We start from the raw sequence: 20841 nt of genomic DNA on the forward strand, positions 1-20841 counted from the left end.
TATCAGATCTTCAAAAAAGACCCTTGTCAAAACATAATAAAAACCAAATAAAACAATATTTTCAATGACAAACAGATTTCTCATTGTTTTGATAGACTCTTCTTTGAATTTTAGAGAAGTTGAATACTATTTGATGTATTTGTTATATATTTTTAATGAATTTCCAATTAATTCCCTGTCCCCATTTTTGTCATGGGGATTATCTTTTACTTATTGATTTTTAAAATAATCAAATATGTTAGAAATATTAATGCTTTTTCTTAATGTATAATACAAATATTTTCTTCCAATTTTCATTTGCTTTTAATTTTGTTAATTGAGATTTTGACAGATAAAGATATTACGTTTTTAGGTAAAAAAATCTGTCACAGTTTTGTTCATGGGTTCTTTCTTTACTTTTGTGTGTTAAAAAGAAACAGCCTTTCTGGGAGTTCCCTGGCAGTCCAGTGGTTAGGACTCGGCGCTTCCACTGCCGTGGCCTGGGTTCAGTCTCTGGTTGGGGAGCTAGGATCCTGCAAGCCGTGAGGGGCAGCCAGAACAAAGACAAAAACAGCCTTTCTCCATCAGAAGATCACATAAATACCCAATGACGTTTTCATATGCCTGGTACAGGCATGCTGAAAGTTAAGTGCATGCAAATATTTTGCAAATAAAATTTTTTAAAGGTTTCAGTTCTGAGCAAAATTGGGGTGGGGGTGTATATTTTGAGTATTAGATTCAAAGTAGTGTAGATTATTTCAGAGGGTCATTTTGGCTGTGGACTGGAAGGAACTCTTCCAAGTAAGAAGTAATTGTGATCAGTCTCTGCAGTTATAAACTGACATTCCGCAGAAGATCAGAACCTGCTGAGGTATTGACAGACACTCCTGCTGCTGGGACAGGTGCGGGTCAGACTCGGCGGCTGAAATTCCTGCTGGAGATGACCCTGAGTGCAGCAGCATGGTGACACAGGCGGGGTGTTATCTGAAAAACTCACCCCAAGTTATCCTTTGTTATTAGGGCAGGCAGGGCTTTTTCTTTCTCTCCTTCTTTTGAAAGCCTAAATTATCTGGCTTGTTTGTCCTTCTGGCGCCAACAAGTGGACTTTGCTGGGGACACTGCATGAAGCCACCTCTGTTTACCAGGAACCGTGGTTACCTGTTGGGATCTGGGAAGTTAGCTGGTGTGTCTGATCTTATGGATACAGGACCCACTCAAAAATTAAATGTAGATGAATATTTTTAAACATTCACAGGTGCAACACTAAAAGCATTGATTAGAATAATTTTGAAAGCTCTCAGGTCAGTGGTCGGTGGAAGGTCCAGTTCGGGAGGTGGATGTTCATGCTGGTGTCTTGGCCATGGGCTGGGCTCAGAAGGAAGGCAAACCCACGTTATCACACAAACACCTGATTTCATGAAATTCGGCCTGAAAATGGAAGGCAAGGAAAATGTATTGGGGAGAAAAGCCTATTTATCTTACAATAATTATGATGTCATACAGAAATATCAAGAGAGTAATTTGGTAGAATTCTTAACTCAGGACCAATTTGAAAATATTCTCTCTTTTCATAAAGTTGGAGTAGTTAAGGAAGTTGATTTTCATTATCAGATTTTATGTAAACCTCTAGGCTTCTTACTGGATTTAACTCATTTTTCCATCAACTATTTTTAAAAGTAAGTTTAGTTTTCAAAAACAGAAAGCTCTCCTTTCTGACCCAGCATTAACATTAGCAAATACATTAATCTCTGAAGTGTTCTCTTCCTTATGCTTTCAAAGGAAATGTACAATAGAGGTGTAAGTGAATTATTTCTTTTAAAAGGGCAAAACATTCCCTGGTGTGCAGAAGAAAAAAAATAGGTGAAATCACTATTAGGTATGGTAGCTTTTTTTTTTTTTTTTTTTTTTTGCGGTACACGGGCCTCTCACTGTTGTGGCCTCTCCCGTTGCGGAGCACAGGCTCCAGACGCGCAGGCTCAGCGGCCATGGCTCACGGGCCCAGCCGCTCCGTGGCATGTGGGATCTTCCCGGACCGGGGCACGAACCCGTGTCCCCTGAATCAGCAGGCAGACTCCCAACCACTGCGTCACCAGGGAAGCCCCTGGTAGCTTTTATTTGACTTGAAATAGAACATTCTGGTGCATCCTTTTGAATTTATAAAATGTGTCCAAAGATGAGCTTTTTTGAAAAAAATGGCTCTTTTTTCCACTTCAGGCAAAAATGGCTCCTGGCCTTGGAGAGAGAATCATGCAGTGAATTAATTTATGTTTCATTTCTATCCCAATGTTGCTGTGGTTCCTGCACAGATGAGAACTGTGGGTTCCTGAAACCAGAGCAGCCCACATCACTGAATGTTAGAGTTCACAGCGTCTGAAAGAACCTTCTTTCCTCCCCCCCCTTCCCTCCCCTTCCCTCCCCTCCCCTCCGCCTTCCTTCCCTCCTTCCTTTGCTCTTTCCCATCAGTACTTACTGAGCACCTATTGCCTACCAGTCTCTGGGTTAATCTCTGAGGATCCCAGACACAGTTTCTGCCTTCAAAGAATTTACCATTCGGTGGAGGAGAACCAGATGAATAAACAGAGAATAGAATTCAGTGTGACAGTCTAGGCTACACCCTGATTCGTTTCAGTTGAGAAAAACGATCTGTTCCAAATGACAGTCATCTCTCCCTTCATTTATTCATTTACACGTGCTCACTTGCACTCGTTCAGAGGCAATTTCTAGAGGGTGTAGGAGGATTTTTCAAAAGGTGGCCACACCTATCTATTTAGCTCACCCCACACACTCTTCCTGAGACTTGTCATGGAATTGACCTTCCTTCCTGGGGAGGTGAGAGCCAATGCTTCCTCCCTCTGAGTCCCTGTGGGATCTGGTTAGTGTCCCATCCCGTGATTTTGGTGGAGGTAAGACTGTGTGACTTTGGAGGCTCGGTCCTCGAAAGCAGCAAGCTTCTGCCCAGCTCTGTCTCTGTTGGACCCCACCCTGGGAACCCAGCTGCCATGTTGTGAGGGAGCCCGGGCCACCTGAAGAGGCCACGTGTGGGTGGTCCAGCCACCAGGCCCCCAGCTGACACCAGCATCCGCTGACTGGTGGGAGTGAAAGAGCCTCCAGCCAATTCCAGCCCCAACTGTCACGGAGCAGGGACAAGGCATCTCACTGTGACCTGACCCGGAGAAACAGGAGACGGCATCATGATCATTGTTGTCTTTAAACCACCGCGTTTTGGGGTAATCTGTCATGGGGCAACAGATCACGAATACAAAAGAGTTCTAACAGTTTTTAAATAGTTCACCTTCTGAAAGCTTAGATTTTAGGTGTAGGTAGAAGATACACTTGTGAAATAGTTAATGAACAGGCGTATGACTAACTTAAAATGAATAATTCAGAAAACACTAGCCTTTCGTGCTCAAAGGCGGGAGATGGAAGTCAGCCAATCTTTGGGGAAGGATTTCGGAGCATGATTTTGGAGTCCTGGGAATTCCCTGCAGACACAAGGAAATCTGATTAAAGCTTGAGTTGCGGCATGACAGGGCTTTTAGGGAATTGCTGTCCTTCTAGCCACAGTGGGGGACAAAGGAGGGGAGCTAATAGTTATGAATGATAGGTGCTTTACATGTATTCACTCCTTTAATTTTCACAGCTGTCTGATGGGTAAGTATTTAGACCCCTATTTTACTGACGAGAAAAACCGAAGTTGATAAAGTTTTGCTAATTTTCACCAGGTTACACAGCTAGTCACAGAGCTGGTGTTATGATACAGGTCTGACCGACATAAACATTTTTGTTTTTTTTGAAGGTGATGTGAGAAATGGAATTATCAGGTAATAGTGAGAGGGGTCAGGTTGTGAAGGGCATTGGGAGTGAGATAAGGAGTAGAATGTAATAGTCCAGGCCACTGGTTCTCAAAGTGTGGTCTGTGGGGCCCTGGGGAACCCTAACGTCCTCTCAGGTCTGCAAGATCAAAACTGTTTCATAATAGTACTCCATGTAAGTATAAAGCTGAAAATAAAACTATATTTGTAGTAAGAATATAAATGTCATTTGCCTTTGTCCCCGTGTTGACAGGTGTCCTGATGCAGAACTCCTGGTGTCTCAGGGCCAGCCAGGACCGCCGCTCCCTGTGTGGGTGGTCACTGGAGTCTCCGTACTAAGCACTTCGGTGAGAAAATTGCCAGTTTCACTTAAGAATGTGAAGCAGTAAAAATGAACCTCATTACGTCTCAACCATCGAGACCTTACATATCTTTAAAATGTTCTATGTAATGCAATGGGACAGGCGTGCACAGCCAGAAGCCGACGCATCATGGACGGGTGACTTGAGGGCTGTTTGAGCTGCAAGCTGAACTCTCCACTTTTCCATAGACCATCTTTTATTACTTGAAAGAACAAATGTCAGAATCACTTGGATGCTTAGCAGACATTTGCCAGAAAATGAATGAAGTGAGCCTGTCTCTTCAAGGGAAATCCCTGACAGTGTTTCTTGTCAAGGACAGAATTTGAGGCTTTGGGTGAAAATGAGAAACGAGAAAAGGGCAACAGAGAAAGAGGACCCTAGGTGAGACCTACTTCCAAGGCAGAGATGACAAAACTTGAAGAGTAGTTGCCCCGAGAAGGGGAAGGAGGGATATGCCTCTGGAAGTTGAAACTTGTAATGGTTAATTTTGTGGGTCGACTCGGCGAGGCTGTGATGACCAGTTGTTTGTTCAAACACCCTCCAGATGCTGCTGTGGACGCGTTGCGTAGATGTGATGAACCTTTAAATCAGCCAGCTTTGAGTAAACCAGGTGACTCTCGGAATGTGTTGGGCCTCATCCAATCAGCCTTAAGCGCAAAGACTGATTTCCTGAAAAGGGAGGAATTCTGCCTCCAGACTGTCTTCAGGCTCAAGACTGTAACATCATCTCTGACCTGAATCTCCAGGCTGTTGACCTGCCCTGTAGGATTCCAGACCTGCCAGCCCTCCAAGCCTGGGAGCCAATTCCTAAAATCTCTCCCTCTATATATATGTATGTATTTCCTCTTGGTTTTTCTTCTCTGGGGAACTTTTTTTTTTTTTTTTTGCCGTGTTGCACAGCATGTAGGATCTTAGTTCCCCAACCAGGGATTGAACCCCTGCCCCCTGTGGTGGAAACGCAGAGTCTTAACCACTGGACCGCCAGGGAAGTCCCCCTGGGGAATCTTGACTAACACAAAACTGAATTACAAAAATAAAACTTTGGAATCATTCATATAGTTAAGCAAGCTGTGGGCGATGCCTTAAGGGACAGGTCACCGCGGCCCTGACCGGGGAGAGCGATCTGACGTCTGTCAGCTTCCAGCAGGGCTTGGCTGGATGGTTGTTCAAAACGCAGGTTGTCAAGCCCAGCCCAGGCCTTTCCTTTTCTTATTAAGGTTTGAGAAGCACGACCACAGCACGGATATTCAGAGTCTAGATTTTGGAGTCGGACTTGGAAACTCAGCTCTTCACCGGCTGGCTGTCTAACCTCAGCTGAGTTACTACCTTGGTGATGCTCAGTCTTATCACCTAAGGAACGGAGAAAAGGACACACCTTGTTGGGAGGGTGAAATCACGTTGGATGACTTGTGGATCTAGAGCTGCTTCTGTAGCCCGTGCAGCAATTTTTTGTTTGTATGACCTTCTGGTATCGGGGGTGGGGAGCAGGGATCTGCCTGCCCGCCTACACTGGCGTCCGCCAGCTCTGGTCCATTGAGCCCGTGCAGTGCTGAGGCCACCTGCTCAGTGATTCAGTCCTTCCCCCACTTATTCACCCACCAAGCATTTGACGAGGGCCTGGTTCATGAAGCTGCAGAGTTATTTTCTGGAGCGCATTACACATCTCCTCTACACATGTGGCCAAAGAGCCAGGGCCACGTACTTTGTTTTGATGGGCCTGTTGATGTGTGTGGAGGGAGGGGACACCAGAAGGGGTTTAAATCTCATGATCTTTGATCCTCCCCATTCTCTTTGTTTATATGTGTATATATTTGGCTGCGTCGCATGGCATGTGGGATCTTAGCTCCCCGACAAGGGATTGAACCCGCAACCCCTGCACCGGGAGCACGGAGTCTCAACCACTGGACCAACAGGGAAGCCCCTTCGCATTCTCTGTGAAAAGCGATGGCCGAGATCCCTGATCTTGAAACCCGAGTGCAGTGCTGGTGCCGAGCAGGCACAGGGATGCTCGGGTAGAGATTCAGAATCCATGCACGGCCACCTGGCTTTCAGTGGAGCCTCCAAGTGTCATCCGTGGGCATAAAAGAAAGCGAGTCTCTTGAAATAGCGTAATTGCTGGCACCGCAGCTGTTCAGACTCGGAGACCCAGCCTCTCTCTTTTGAATACGTGCCTCCGCGAGCAGGGGGCTACTGGGACAGCTAACGTGGGCACTTTGCCTCTCAAGACATAAAGGAGGGCAGACAGAGGGAGCAGGCCTGCAAGTGGAAGCACCGGTGACTCACCAGCCCCCAGGGAAACGTGACGCGTACAAGCCATGGACAGCTGAAGCCCGGGCACCGTGCCCTGGCCGAGGAGGAGAAGGTGTGTATTTCAACCCTTGGATATATTTGTGTTTGTAAGACGATGCCTTACGCATCGTTGGGGAGCCTCGACTGAATCTTAGGGGACAGTTAGGCAGCAACAAACGGCAACCTGGAAGAGAAGTAGAAACTCAGAACGTGAGGGGCCTCGGGAACTGGAGGAGTCACGTGACGATCCTTCCTTCCAGAAGCTGGTTCCCCCAACCTGTTTATCGACACCATAGGGACACGCCTGTCACTCTAGGCCCAGCTCAGATGCATCTTCTCCACAGCACCGTCTCCAGGCTGTTTTAGCCTCAGATGCAACTTTTCTTCCTTCTGTAGTAATGTGATCTCTGCCGCTCGTGTGGTATTAATCACTCACTGCCTTATACTAATAGTCACTCTTTTTATTGTTCATATCTTTCTACTTTTGATTCACTACGGGCTCTTTTCAGCCAAGCACCCGCCTCATTATCTAGAATGTTTGCTGCACTTCAGGGGCCTCTAATAACTGGTCCAGGAGTTGGAGGAAAGGGAGGCTGTGCGACTGGGGTGAGGACTGGTGGGCTTCGGAGTAGACAGGCCGGCCCCGGGGCATGGCCTTGGCCTTGCTTTGGAGCGCGGTGCTGAGCAGGCTGCTCGGCTGTCCTGAGCTGTTGCCCAGGCCATACCGTGGGGACTCCAGCGCACACCTGGCCTGCCGTGTGGGGACGTGACAGGCATGCAGTGCTCCGCACACAGCACAGTGGGCACTGCTGGGAAGAGTTGGGGCGGGAAGCCCGGAGAGGCCGGGGAAGTGGCCGCACCAAAGCCTGGCGGGGCCAGGGGCCGGGGGCAGACAGGACGAATCGGGCGTCACCTGCATGCTAGATGCAGATGGCACGGAAAGGCCCCAGAACCAGACGAGCGAGTTGGTGAGCCGCGAGGCCGGTAATTGCGAGGCGTGTACATTCCTGAGCGTGGGAGAGGCTGGACGGAGGGCCGGGCATCTGGGGGATGAGTCTGGCTGTGGCTTTGGAGGGGGAGATCCTGGAGGGGCGGGAGGTGCTGGGGCTCGGGCTGTAGGCTGCCTGGACCGGTGGAGGGCCGGGCAGAGCAGGGAGAGGAGTTCGAGGAGGAGCGGGGACAGGGTCCAGGCTGCTGGAGCCCCCACTGCCGCTGGAGACCCATGTGGGGCTGTCGGTTCCCTGCAGTCGCGGAGCTAGGGTGGTGGTGATAGAGAGGGGATGGGGGTGTTTCCACAAGGGAGGATGGCGTGATTCTGTGCAGCTGAGCACAGCCCTGGGGGCCGGGTTGGTGCTGATGCTGTGAGGACCTGTCGGTCTGCTGCCCATGGGTGATGGGGCCGCACGGCAGGCTGTGAACATAATTCCTCCTCATCCAATGCTCAGGAACAGAGGTGAAAGGCCACTGGGAAGCGAACATGGTCCTGAGCACATTACAAGCACTGCTTCCTATTCAGAAGCAGCTGCCATTGGGCCAGGGAAGTGAATGATGCCGTTTCCAATAGAACTGGGGACAGTCACACCACTCCTACCTGGCCAAACTGATGTGCGTACGTGGCGCACCAGTTAAAACATGTGTCAGCCCACCAGGCGGCTTGTGCTTTGTTTGAGCTGTGTATTTTAGATGGACAGGCCAAACAAGCCAGTATTTCTTTGCTGGGTTCACAGCTGGTGACCTAGTTCACCTGCATTTATTTAAGGTGGATACTTTTACATCTTGACCTGGAGCTGAATTTGGCTCATTTCCATTTACCTGTAAACGCCCTCCCCAGTTTTGTTTTTTTTTTTCTATTTCCCACCCATCAGCATGGGTCCCTTTACTATTATCCATAGCAAGAGCATGATAATATATTAAAATGACATCCCAACACGTCCCTGGAGACAGCGATGTCCAGCAGCGCCCCCTCCTCCTCTGCCGGGGTCCTCAGTAGCAGACTCGGTGGAACCCCGGAGCCTGTGGAACCTCTAGAGACCAGGGAGTGTGTGGGCACGAGCTGAAGGTGGCGGCCACTGCAGGAGAGCATCCGCACTCCCGGGCCCGTGGTCCGTGCGGTCGGCTGATGCGTGGGTGGATGATGCTGTCCTGGAGGTCGCGGTGACTGCAGGTCTGACACTGACCCCGGAGCCCCAGTCTCAATGCCTGAAACCTCCTCTAAGCCTGAGAAACCCCCTGCTCCCCACTCGCCTTCAAAGAATAGTTACAGCAACTCTCCCACTTCTATCAAGAATCCTTCCCAGTTTAGAAAATCCTATTCTCTGGATTTCTCAAAACAGACTTTCTCACTCCAGTGTAACCAAAACAATCTCATTCTCTACTTGTGGGCCAAGCTGAGAACTAAGTAATTGGGAACAGAAATATGTATGGCTTAGATACCATGTGTCTAAATATTTAGGCAGTCAAAAGAGACAGCAAGAAATTCCAAATCTGTGTAATAAATGTAGTGTTCTTCAATCCTATGGCAAGATTAGTCAGCAAATTACAGAGTTAACTGATAATGGCTTCACTATTTATTCTCCCGTGTGCCTTCTCCTGTTTGGATGTTGGGAAAATGTCCACGTGGAAGCAACAGAAGAAACAGAACATTTATTAAAAAAAATACTTGAATTGGATTGTCAGACCCCCAGTTAGAAGAAAATTGACTGAAGTCAGGCCTTTAAAGGAGAAAGCAAAGGAATGAATCGCCAAGTTTGCAATCGACCCTAAAGCATGCAGATAGGAAGTCTCGGGAGGATGCAATATGACAGGAAGTCTCATGTCTGGACAAATGGACACCAAATGCCAAGTGAGTGCCACTGAGAACGAGCGTCTGGGAGAAAAGTCCAAGCAGCGTCTGGAGCGCTGGGCAGGCACTGCATGGCAGGAGCAGCTGATGGTTACTTAGTGCTGAAGACGAACCAGGCACTTTGTATACGTTTTCCCATTTCATCCTCAAAACATTCAAAGGAGGAAACTGGATAAAGGGACTTGAGAATTTTCGTTGGTCCGTTTCCTAAAACTGTTGACCTAGTGTGCTGGGGTGGCTAAAACAGCCCAAACTATGTGGTGAATGATGCAGACCCTTCCCTAGAACAGGACTTGCAGTCTGGCCACGCACCCAGAGAGGCATGACGGAGGCCAGGTCCATCACACGTTAACGCCCTGATGACCACAGAGCATGCGGTGCATGCAGGGCTCTGTGCTGGAATCTGGGGGTGGTGTGAGGACAAATGACTGTAGCCAACTCTGCTCTTCTAGCTGGATGAAAACGCCATCTGCACATCCTCAAGGACAGCCCTTGACCATAATTTAATAATCGTCTGGCTTAGACCCAGCTAGCATGCCCAGATGTGGCCATGCAGTAACCTGTTCTCAAGAAGGAACTGTTGGTGAAAATACTGAAATATCTCCCCAGTGGCTGGTAAATAGCTTAACAGTATCTGTGATAGTCATAATATTTCATAATGATATACATTCTGATGTAAACTCATTATGGCCATGTAAACTTGTTATAGCCATTACGACTTCTAAAGATAAATGGGCTTCCTATTTCACTGTTTTCTGAGAAACTTTTGGTTTTACTGCAATGGTGCATTGAACTTCTTATGTAAGTAGTAACTGCAGATTTATAATAAAATATTATACACACCACTCTATTTAGGTGTGTTAATGCTCCCTTTAAATCTCATAAGCATGCATCTTCTGAGTCTTCAGAACAAAGAAGAAATGATGTTAATGAGATCTGCTGCCTGGAATATCTTCTGACACCATGTAAGCACTAGGCTAGTTTGGAGCAGGATTTGATATTATGCAAGAATGCACTAGAAAAGCTCTGTTCCTGGAATTAAAAACAGGCTGATTATTTCAACGAAACTTGAGTGGCCTATTGATACTGATATAAATACCAATACAAACGGTGCCAACGTTTATTAGAAGTGAAAATGCTAATCACTGACATATTTTAGCACAATGATAAACTTGTTCTGCTGAAGGCATAGTTTATGTAAAGAATATTTGTGATAATTAATGTGGAAAAATTTTAAAGAATATCATAATTCAGTTTCATGTAATAAATATTTAAAATAATAAAAGCATAAAATTTTTATTAAAAGGTATCAATAAATCAAATAAAAAACACTGAGAAAGTGCTATCATAATCTTTCACACCACCTACTCTGTGGCTAAAATTAATCAGGCATTTCAGACATGAAATATTTACTAGAACTTCAAAAAAAAATAACATTGATGTAAGTGGGTCATTGTAACCTAGATTTTCGACACTGCTAACTGAAAATGTGCATCTATTGAAATGTGAAAACAACTTTTAGAAAAACTTACAAACCAAGCCAGCAAAATTTCCATCACTGTTGGTCATGCTTCATCTCTTTCACTTAAGAATGTTGTAAACATTTATTTGAAGTGCAAAATCAGGGCTTTGAAGATAGTTTAATGGTTTGGTTGATTTTGTGGTTCTGGAAGGGGTGGATGTGGCTACACATCATTATTATTATTAGTGCTTGAAAAAATAATTTTGCTGGAAAATCTTCCTACAGAGAATATATCGGGTACGTATAATCAGCCATGTATTACAATTACACTGTAATTGTAGTTTAATTGTAATTAATTGGAGAGAGAAAGTGTGTCACTTTCGTTAAATTTTTATTTAGCCAAAATTTCCAAATGTTTTAATTTAGGTCGTCTAAAATGACCACGTTCAATTATATCTGGATGATATAATAAAATATGTAAATTGATCACCTTATAGCTTTTCTCGAAAAGCTTTATATTTGTTTCATATACCAAGGAAACAGCAGAGAGAATTATAAATACTCTATCTGAAGAGCTAGGAATAGAAATGAAGGAAATTAGAAGAATATTTGGATCTGAATGGATACCCTGTACAGCTAGAGGTATTACAGCATTTAAAAAGAGTATCAAGGTAAGTTCAGCCTCTCTAATAAAATTAGTGAACTGGGAGAGGATAAGCATTTAAATATTGGCTTTAATGCACACTACTCTCCAACAAGGGTGTCAGTATTTTCTTTAGCATTAAGAAAGACATTTCAGTTATTAAGGCAAGGATGAAGAAAGCTTTCAGACATATATTCTTGAAGGTGGGAACTTCCCTGAGAATTCTATTTAAAATTTCAAAGCAGTCCCCACTGTCCCCAGAACTCCTGAACCCTCTTCCCTGCTCTATCTTCCCCCCATAGCTCTTATCATCTTTAAACAGGTATCATTTTTTTTGCTATGTTTATTATTTATTTTCTTTCCTCTACTCTGTAAGCCCCTTCAGGGCAGAGATTTTTGTTAATTTTACTGTTGATTTTGATCACTGATGTATCCCATGTGCCTAAAATGTCACTCGCCCCTGGTGGGTGCTCCACAAATATTTATTCAGTGAACGAACACAGAAAACAAATAAATGAAACTATGAAGGAAAAGTAGAAGATTATATTCAAGGGAAGAAATAAGATATTAAATTTGAAATGAAAACATACAGTAGCTACTCCAAGAGGAAAAACTACCAGCTTGCCTAATAAATTATGTGAAAATGCACTTGTGGTTTAATAAAAAAAAGTGAAAAAATAAAATGAAGTGTTAAGGTTTTCAAATTTTGGAATTCTGAAACTAGGTCAGATGACATGTGTGAAGTTCCGTGGAGAAAGAAAATTCAGCCAGCTAGTGAATATGACAATCCAAGAACCAATTTTCAAGATTTAGTTTAATAGCAGAGATATTGAACACACGAAAATGTCAGACAGTGTTCTTAGAGCTGGAATATTTACACGTAATGGATGTTAGTGTTGCAAATGCTCACACGGGCTTCTGTCCTATGAACCATGTCAAAAATGTTAAAAGAACTAAAGTCGCCTAACGATGGTGTAATTAAGAGGGAAGCCAGAAGGATTTGGGGGTTCCCATGTCAATTGTGGCTCATTCAGAGGCATCTTATAGGCACAGTTCTGTCAAATAAAAGTCACGCCCAAGTTTTTAGATGTCTGTTTTTTCTCTTTTTAAAAAAAATAAATTTATTTATTTATGGCTGCGTTGGGTCTTCGTTGCTGCACACAGGCTTTCTCTAGCTGCAGAGAGGGGGGGCTACTCTTCGCTGCAGTGCACAGGCTTCTCATTGTGGTGGCTTCTCTTTGTTGCAGAGCACGGGCTCTAGGCACACGGGCTTCGGTAGTTGTCGCACGCAGGCTCAGTAGCTGTGGCTCGCGGGCTTTGCTGCTCTGTGGCATGTGGGATCTTCCTGGACCAGGGCTTGAACCCGTGTCCCCTGCACTGGCAGGCGGATTCTTAACCACTGTGCCACCAGGGAAGTCCTAGGTGTCTGTTGATGATTTGGAATTTATTAGGTTGGATAAACAATTTGCGCTACAATTTCTACATCTTGTTAAATGGTTTCGTATATAAAGGTGTTCACGTGATAATTATGTAGTTTAGAGAATGAAGGGGAAGATATTGTATCATTTTAAAGTATATATTGGTTTACATATTAAATTGGTTTACCGTTCAGTTAACTGTTTTGATGCTTCCCCACTGCAGAGTGTCTAAATGGACGGGACCAGGAGGAATGGTTTATAACAATTGATGGGCAGGCCTTCATCCTTTCTGAAGATGCGCCCATCCTCAGGGACCACCTACGTGCCTGTGAGGGGGGCCGGATGAATGACAGAGCCCACAGAGGGTACCAGAACGATGAGGAGGCCGAAGTCGTTTGGTCTGGGATGTTCAGGCTTGAGGTGAGGGTGGTATCTGCATTCACGGTGGTCAGGATTTGAGCACCCGGAGAGGAGAGCAGAGGCTGGTCCTGTGAATGGGGCCGGGGGCAGGGAAGCTGGGGCTGCTGGAGCATTGGCCCAGAGGGTGTGCCGACGGCACTCTTGGGACTGGGGTCCTGGCTTGAAGGAGTGGTGTATATCACGAGGCTGGGTGGGCAGAGAAGAACGAAGACCACGCTCGGGGGCTTGGATCTGGTCTCGTAGGCAGAGAGACTGGGGGAGGAGGGGCGATGTGTAAAAGAGGTGCTGGGAACGTGGGGTCCGGGTGGAGAGGCTCTGCGGAAACGAGGAAAGGGGCAGGGGCGCTCGTGCCGAGGAGGACAGATTTTCAGAAGCCGCAGGAAGAGAGGTTGGGTGGAGGAGGAAGCGGGGGACAAAGCGGCATAGCCAGCACCGTCCACGCGGCTACAGGAGAGCCTGGACCACACGTCTCGTGCAGGTGCCCTCGCTCTGTGGGCCATCGGGAGACGGGGGAGATTCAGCCACCTAGAGGGGATAGGCGACGGTGAGAGGGACCCTGGGGGGATGAATGGCCACAGAGAACAAAGTTCTGTTGCCAAAGTCTCGGAAATCTCGGAGGGCGCAGGTCTGGGACAGGTCACCCGCCAAGTCCTCTGCCGGAGGATGCGCCAGTGCCCCAGACCTATGTGGTCCGTGTGAGGACTGGCTAACAGATGTGGGACCGTGGCCTTCCTGGCTGTCCCACCACGGAGGCTCCATTCTCACCTCCGTGATGGGCGTCCTGCACACCTCGGTCCCGACCCCGGGGGACAATCCCTGTCTTCTGAGAGAGTCGTATTCTCGGGTAACAGGATGCAAAGCCACAGTTCCAGGCGTCGGCGCCCTCATCCTCTCTAGGGACCACATTTGGACGATTCCACCTCCCACTGGGAAGTGCTGTCCTGGCAGGACCATCGGGGGCTTTGCTGGAGTCAGATGGAGGGCGAGGAAGGGGGGCTGAGCATCAACAAGTGGGGGCAGGACAGTCGGGGTGTCCTTCCTGGGAGGGCATCGCGTCCTTCCTCTCAAGTGGGGTCGTCGTTGGAGCCCGGCCCGCCTGTGGACTTTGGTTAGAAGACCTGCTTCTGGGGTCCTGGCAGCTCGCCTCTTCCTGTGCACGGCTCGGCTCGGCCACCAGGCACTCCCCGTGAGCCTGGGGACAGGTGACATGAGCCCGTGGGTGGTTATCAGGCGCAAAAACAGGGACTAACTGTTTTAGGGCAACATGTTTCACTGAAATGGAGGAAAACGTGTCTCGTGCATATTTAGGAATAATGTCGTGCGGGGGAGCCACGCCAGACATATTTCTTATGTTACAATCCACGTGTTAAAATGGGCCTAATTCTGTATTTCTGGAGTCTACATTTGGTCATTCATTCTGTTTCTTCAGCTAAAACTTGGTCCCCGTATAAAACTAAGTAGAACCTTGGTGTACTATTCTGATGATCACAGAGAGGGACTGAGTACTGAGAGATGTTCTCTCCTGAAAACGAAGGCTATTTTACAGAAAATGATAGCAGCGCCATCTCCCCGAGGAGCCTTTCAAATACATCCAAGTAATAATTACCGAGTCATAACCTGAGGAAGAAGAGAAAGGAATCTGGAAAACTCCCATGTGCATTTTTAGACGATTCTGACAAACTAGAGAGGAAATAACTGGCCACCGAAGGTGCCGGGGTCAAGGACGAAGCCGCCAAGATGAAGCCAGCATCTCTCGCGCCTGCATCACTCCCGGGCCTGTGGGGATGTTTCCCCAGGACTATTCCCTCGAACGCTCCGCGCAACCCCACATGGTTAGTTGAATACTGGAGAGCCTTTCACAGCACCATCAGGGACCACTTTGCGGAAAAGTCCAGGGAGCTCTGAGCGGCTGACGTGTGCTGGCCAGGCCCTCCGTGGTCCTTCCTGCGTGAATGATGTCACCCCTGCCCCTTGACTGGACCAAGGATGCGCGCCCAGGTGGGGTCTGCTCAGGAGGGAGACCACAGGGTGACTTGCTGTGAAGGTCAGGTGGCTGGTGACTAAGCAACCCCGTCAGACCTGTTCTGGGAAGTCACACCTTCCCTCCAGGCCGGCCCCTATGTGTCGGCCTCTCCACGGGGCCGAGCACAGCCCTGTCTCAGAAGGGAGACCCCACCGGCGGGAGGGCCCTGAGCCATCTCTGGCTCCCGGCTACCCTGGCGATAACCGCCAGCATCCGGGAGCGTCTGGGGATGCAGCGGCCCTGCAGGCTGATGAGCCGACGGAGGCAAGGTCCTCAGAAGTGCCCGTGGGGAGCACGTTGGTCACTCAGCCGGCGGCTACCACTAAAGAAAATAAACAAGATGCCTGCTGGATCCACGGGCACTGGGTGCGTAAACACCACACTGCTGTGGGGAAGGTGTTGTCCTCCCCAGTGCACAGGTCAAGACCTGAGCTCCTGGGCTGTAAAGCAGCTGGTTCAAGCCGCTTAGGCTGACTTTGAAGAACGTGAACCCAGCAGGCTGGAAGTACCAACCTGCCCGCCTCTAATGGGCCTGCTGGGAACCTCATCAACTCCGCCGGCCCGGGTGGGAAAGCAAGGGTGTGTTCACAGGGGTCTACACACGTGCCATAGGTGCCAGCGACGGTCAGGTCACAGCCGGGTCACTAGGGAAAGCTTGCTTAAAATGAGTTACAATCGGAGATTGTGGACATCAGATTCATGGACCCAGGTCACCAAAAATGGTAGTTAAATCAGTGAGATGGAGATCAAATCCATCCACTGAAGAGCAGGCGGTTCCTGGGCATCCCTGGGTGGGTGGGGATGGGGGGTTGGAGTGGGAGAGCGGGGGATGAACACGTGGTTCATGAATGAATGGCAGAGTCGGATTGGAGGAGGACGTCCCGGTGGCTTCACGAGGCGCTTGTCCAGGTGCTTGACCCCCACCGAGGGACGTGTCCCGTTTCTCACCGGCCTGCGTCGGGTGGGGACTCAGAAGCATGTTCCCTGTGTCCTCACAACCCTCGGGCCCTCAGTCTCTGGCTGGAGGAACAAAGGAGGAGGACGGGAGCCCCCCCTCCAGCCCCCCTCCAGCCCCCCTCCCCCACCGGAAGCGCAGAAACCTGGCCGAGGTAGGACAGTCAGGAAGCCCCTGCCCACCTGAGCGTCATTTCCCTCCTGGAATCCGCGCTTACCTTGAAGAGCCCCGTCCTACCCCAGTGAAAATTCCCATAGAAAGGTTCCATTCAATTTGACTGGGTTTTCATGCACAAACTATGCCTCTTAATTGAGGCCAAGGAGTACTTTTCAGTCTTGTTTTCTGTCCCGGCTGCTACCGCGTGATTTGGAGCCTGGAGGGCAGAGCCTGGAGGATGAGATTTTCCTCCCGGAGACTGATTTTATGATTAAGTCAAATGTCACGGGCCGGTGAATTTCTTTGAAGATGGCTACATTGGAGGTAACTAACGTAGAATTAGAGATCCACTGGGATGGAGTGTAAATCCAACCCGGAGTTCTGCCAGGATTCAAAGCGTATCATCTTAGAAATCTGTTTTGGCAACAATACACTCCTCTCTACTCCCTGGCTGCAGCTGAGTAACAAAAAATGCAAGAGCCTCAGCAGGCAGATTCTTTCCATGTCAAGCAGCTGATAGTGTGACACAGGAGCGGTCTCACCCTGTGCTTCCCCTCCACGTGGAGAGGCCAGGTCAGCTACTTCCTCTCCGTCCTTCAGGTTGAGTTCAGATGCCGCCTCTTCCAGGAAGGCCGTCCTTCCCAGCCCTGCGGACACCCTGGCGTCCATCACAAGCCTTACAGTCCACGTGCAGTTGGAGCTGCTCCACAGCCCTGCCAGGTAGGCACAATTTTCCTAATATTTTCTCTTTTTTTGGCCACTCCGCGAGGCTTGCGGATCTTAGTTCCCCGACCAGGGATTGAACCCATGCCCCCTGCCGTGGAAGCGCGGACTCCTAACCACTGGACTGCCAGGGACATCCCATATCCTGTTATTTCCATTTTATGCCCGAGGCACTAAAGTAACGGGGAAGGTAACTCTAGCAAGGCTGCAGGACTCGGAAGTGCAAAGGTGGCTCGCAGACTTGTTCTGTGTGCCTCCTGAGTGCAGGCTTATTTTTAAAAAAATTTTTTGAAGTCTAGTTGATTTACATGTTGTGTTTAATTTCTGCTGTACAGCAAAGTGACTCAGCTATACGTATATGTATTCTTTTCTGTATTCTTTTCCATTGTGGTTTATCACTGGATATTGAATAGAGCTCCCTATGCTATACAGTAGGACCTTGTTGTTTATCCATCCTATATGTAATAGTTTGCATCTGCTAACCCCAAACTCCCAATCCAGCCCTCCCTCATCCCCTCCCCCTTGGCAACCACAAGTCTCTTCTCTGTCTGTGAGTCTGTTTTTGTTTCTTAGATATGTTTATTTGTGTAGTATTTTAGATTCCACATACAAGTGATATCACATGGTATTTGGCTTTCTCTTTCTGACTTACTTCGCTTAGTATGATAATCTCTAGGTCCCTCCATGTTGCTGCAAATGGCGTAATTTCATTCTTTTTATGGCTGAGTCATACTCTACTGCATGTACGTACTACATCTTCTTTATCCACTCATCTGTCGGTGGGCATTTAGGTTGTTTCCATGTCTTGGCTGTTGTAAATAGTGCTGAGTGCAGGCTTATTTTACACTAGTGGGTTTCAACGTTTTTTCAAGGCATGGAACTCTCTCTTCAAATAAGGTTAGAATGGAAATCCAATGTATAAATCCGGGAGCAGGGCAGCTCTGGTGAGCTGGGGGTGGGTGGAGCTCCGGAAGCAAGCCCTCACTCTCTTCCGTTGCAGTTCCTTGTGGAAACCCCAGGGTTTGAACCCCTTTCGACAGCACCGAGCTGAAGGTCCTGGGTGGCAGGGGAGGTGTGGCTCGGGGCTCAGCAGCTCATGGCTGAAACCAGCCCAATGAGGTTGACGCAGCTCTACCCGCTTGGAAGCTGGTTTCTAGTCCCATTCTCGACTGCTCTGGGGCGAGTGTCATGGAGCACTCCCGATTGGCCAGGGGGGTGGTCTGCATCCTTTATTCAGTCTTGATGTCCCTCACTCTCAAGAAGCAGTAGAAATCATCTTGCTGTTGTCATCCACTGTTGTGCACATAAAACTGAATATTTAAGGCCTTAAGAACAGAATCTGAGTTTTATAAAATGACTTGATTTATTAAAGCACTGGGGTGTAAGGGTGCCATAAACCTTTCTACTCTGTGCCTCAGGCTCTGTACTAGGCATGAGCAGAGTCCATCTCAGAGGGCTGCTCTGAGCACAAAATGAGTGGCTACAGCTAAAGGTTTTAGAACAGAGTCCGGTGCCCAGTGGGCACTTTTATTAGGGAGGCTGCAAGAAGCCACAGAATCCAGCAACCCCAAGGTGTCAGTTTCTGCTCCTTCTACACGTCCACTGGGCATCAGCTGTGAGTCCTCTGGGTTTGCATTATCCTCGTTCTGGGCCCAGGATGCCAGAACCAGTGGCCAGAGGAAAGGGATTTGAGTGCTGGGGGGTCTCATGGGTACCAGTGAGCAGCATTAGCTGCCATCTCTGCACTTAATCAACATGAGCGGTTGTTGTTCAGAAAAGCATAGCTAATCAAGCATTCACCTAACAGAGAATGAGGATCTTGAGATGTGTAACATATAATATGGATGTGATAAATAGTGACCTTGTTTTAAAATCAGAAGGAAAAGCAAGATTACTTTTCATTTCTTTCATTCTAATTTTTGTCCTTCAACTTTGTCCCATAGGTAGCAACATTACAGAAGCTTAAGGTCGATCAAGGCCAGTACAAAGAAATGAAAGGTGAGCGTAGCTTTACTGAACTCAATTTTAAGATTGTGTTTATTGGCTGTATTGAAAGCCCCCAACAACTGTGCATATTATCTATTGATCAAAGCTGTTTCCTCTCTTTTGCACCAGATGGAAACACAAAGACTCCATTATGAGTTGGCACTCACGCTGTCTCCTGGCAATCGCTTGTGTGCTGACATTTGAATTTACGCTGGTGGTAACAAGACTGAGAAATAGCTCATAGTTCATCGTTATATTTACAACAGAGCTTGTCCCGAGAATGTGAGTTTCACTTGTCATAGAATACGATGCCAAGATTGTGGAAAATTAGATGTGTTTTGTTATAATTTCACCAATCAATGTAGTCGGCCCCTTAGGTCACTCTGGTCCTGGTAATTGAGGGCCAAATGTCTAATTAGTTTCCTTCCATAAATGAAGTTTATGCTTTGGCAAAAATGCAGTATTGTCCAGAACTAAGGTGAAGCTTGGGGGATGAGAAGAAAGGCTTTCCTGGGGGAGTGTAAGGATGGTGTGAAGTGCAGAGACAACAGGTAGAGAGAGGGTGAGGATGGGCCTAGAGGGGGGTCAATAGGGAAGACACCTGGGGAAGCTTTCCTCCTGCGCCGCAGAGGAATGCTCACCAGACCTCAGCCTCTGTTTCGTGTTTTCTCCATGTGTGTAGACTAATACATGTGATAATACAGACAATAGGCATGTCATCTCCTTTTCCTCCCTTTGTCATCTTGTTTGGACTCCTGCCTAACCAGTATCCTATAAGACTTGTTAGTGATAGATACATATATAGATGGTTGGATGGACGGAGAGACGGACAGATGGATGGATGAATGGATGAATGGGTGGTTGGATGGGTGGATGGATGGACAGGCAAACAGAAAGATGGATTAACGGATGGATAAATGGACAGGGGGATGGATGTTTGAATGGAGGGATGGATCGTGGGATGGATGGATGGTAGGAAGGATGGATATACAGATGGATGGATGGATGGGTGGATGAATGTGTGGACAGGTGGACAGCTGACTGGATGGGTGGGCAGATGGATGGTCGGGTGGATGGATGGACAGCTGGACACAGAGTAGATACCCGTAACCTAGTGTTTTGGCTTAAGGGAGGCAGTATAGCCTGGAGGTTAAGAGCAAGCCCTGTGGAGCCACACTGCCTGTGTCTAATTCCCAGGGACCAATATACTCACCATGGCCTTGGGGGGCTTTGTAACTGCCCAGTCTTCTCAACTGTGGAATGTGAATAAAAACAGGGCTGTTGTGAGGATTAAGTGAGGTAATACACGAAAGCATGTGGAATGGTCTGCTGTCCATTTACGATGATTAACTAAGTGGCAGAGCCTCCCAGCCCCTCGGCTTCTTTGTGTCAGCTGGGCTGGAGAAAAGTTGTGTAAACTCCACTCAGGGAACAGATCACAGGGACTCTGGACAGAGGGGTTGGGAAACCAGGGATGGAGCCCAAACTTCTCCTAGTTTCAAAACATTCCTCACCTTTGATCTTGGCACTTGAAGCCTGTCAGGAAGCCCGCGGAGCCTGTGGTCTCTGGCGGAGGCTGAATGGGGCTTCAGGAAACCCTCCAGCTGCTGTTCCCACCTGGGCGACTTGCTCCCACCCTGCGTCCTAAGGCTCCGGGTCGGCACATGACAGGCTCTGCTCACCGGCTGTCGCTTCGCCCTTCATTCATCCATTCACCCTCTCACAGATCCTTGCTAAGCGCCTACTGTATACAAGGTGCGGTTCCAGGCGC

At 47.9% G+C, this 20841-nt stretch overlaps 1 long non-coding RNA gene across 1 annotated transcript; it reads left to right on the forward strand.

Annotated features, from left to right (window-relative positions):
• The first annotated feature begins 16653 nt into the window (after positions 1–16653).
• On the forward strand, positions 16654–19605 carry LOC309811245. The gene is made up of 3 exons (XR_014295125.1): positions 16654–17081; positions 19028–19082; positions 19200–19605. It is a non-coding gene; the product is annotated as an uncharacterized lncRNA (long non-coding RNA).
• The last annotated feature ends 1236 nt before the right edge of the window (positions 19606–20841 follow it).

This window comes from Mesoplodon mirus (assembly GCF_964341445.2).
Source record: "Mesoplodon mirus genome assembly, chromosome: 10".
Taxonomy (NCBI): domain Eukaryota; kingdom Metazoa; phylum Chordata; class Mammalia; order Artiodactyla; family Ziphiidae; genus Mesoplodon; species Mesoplodon mirus.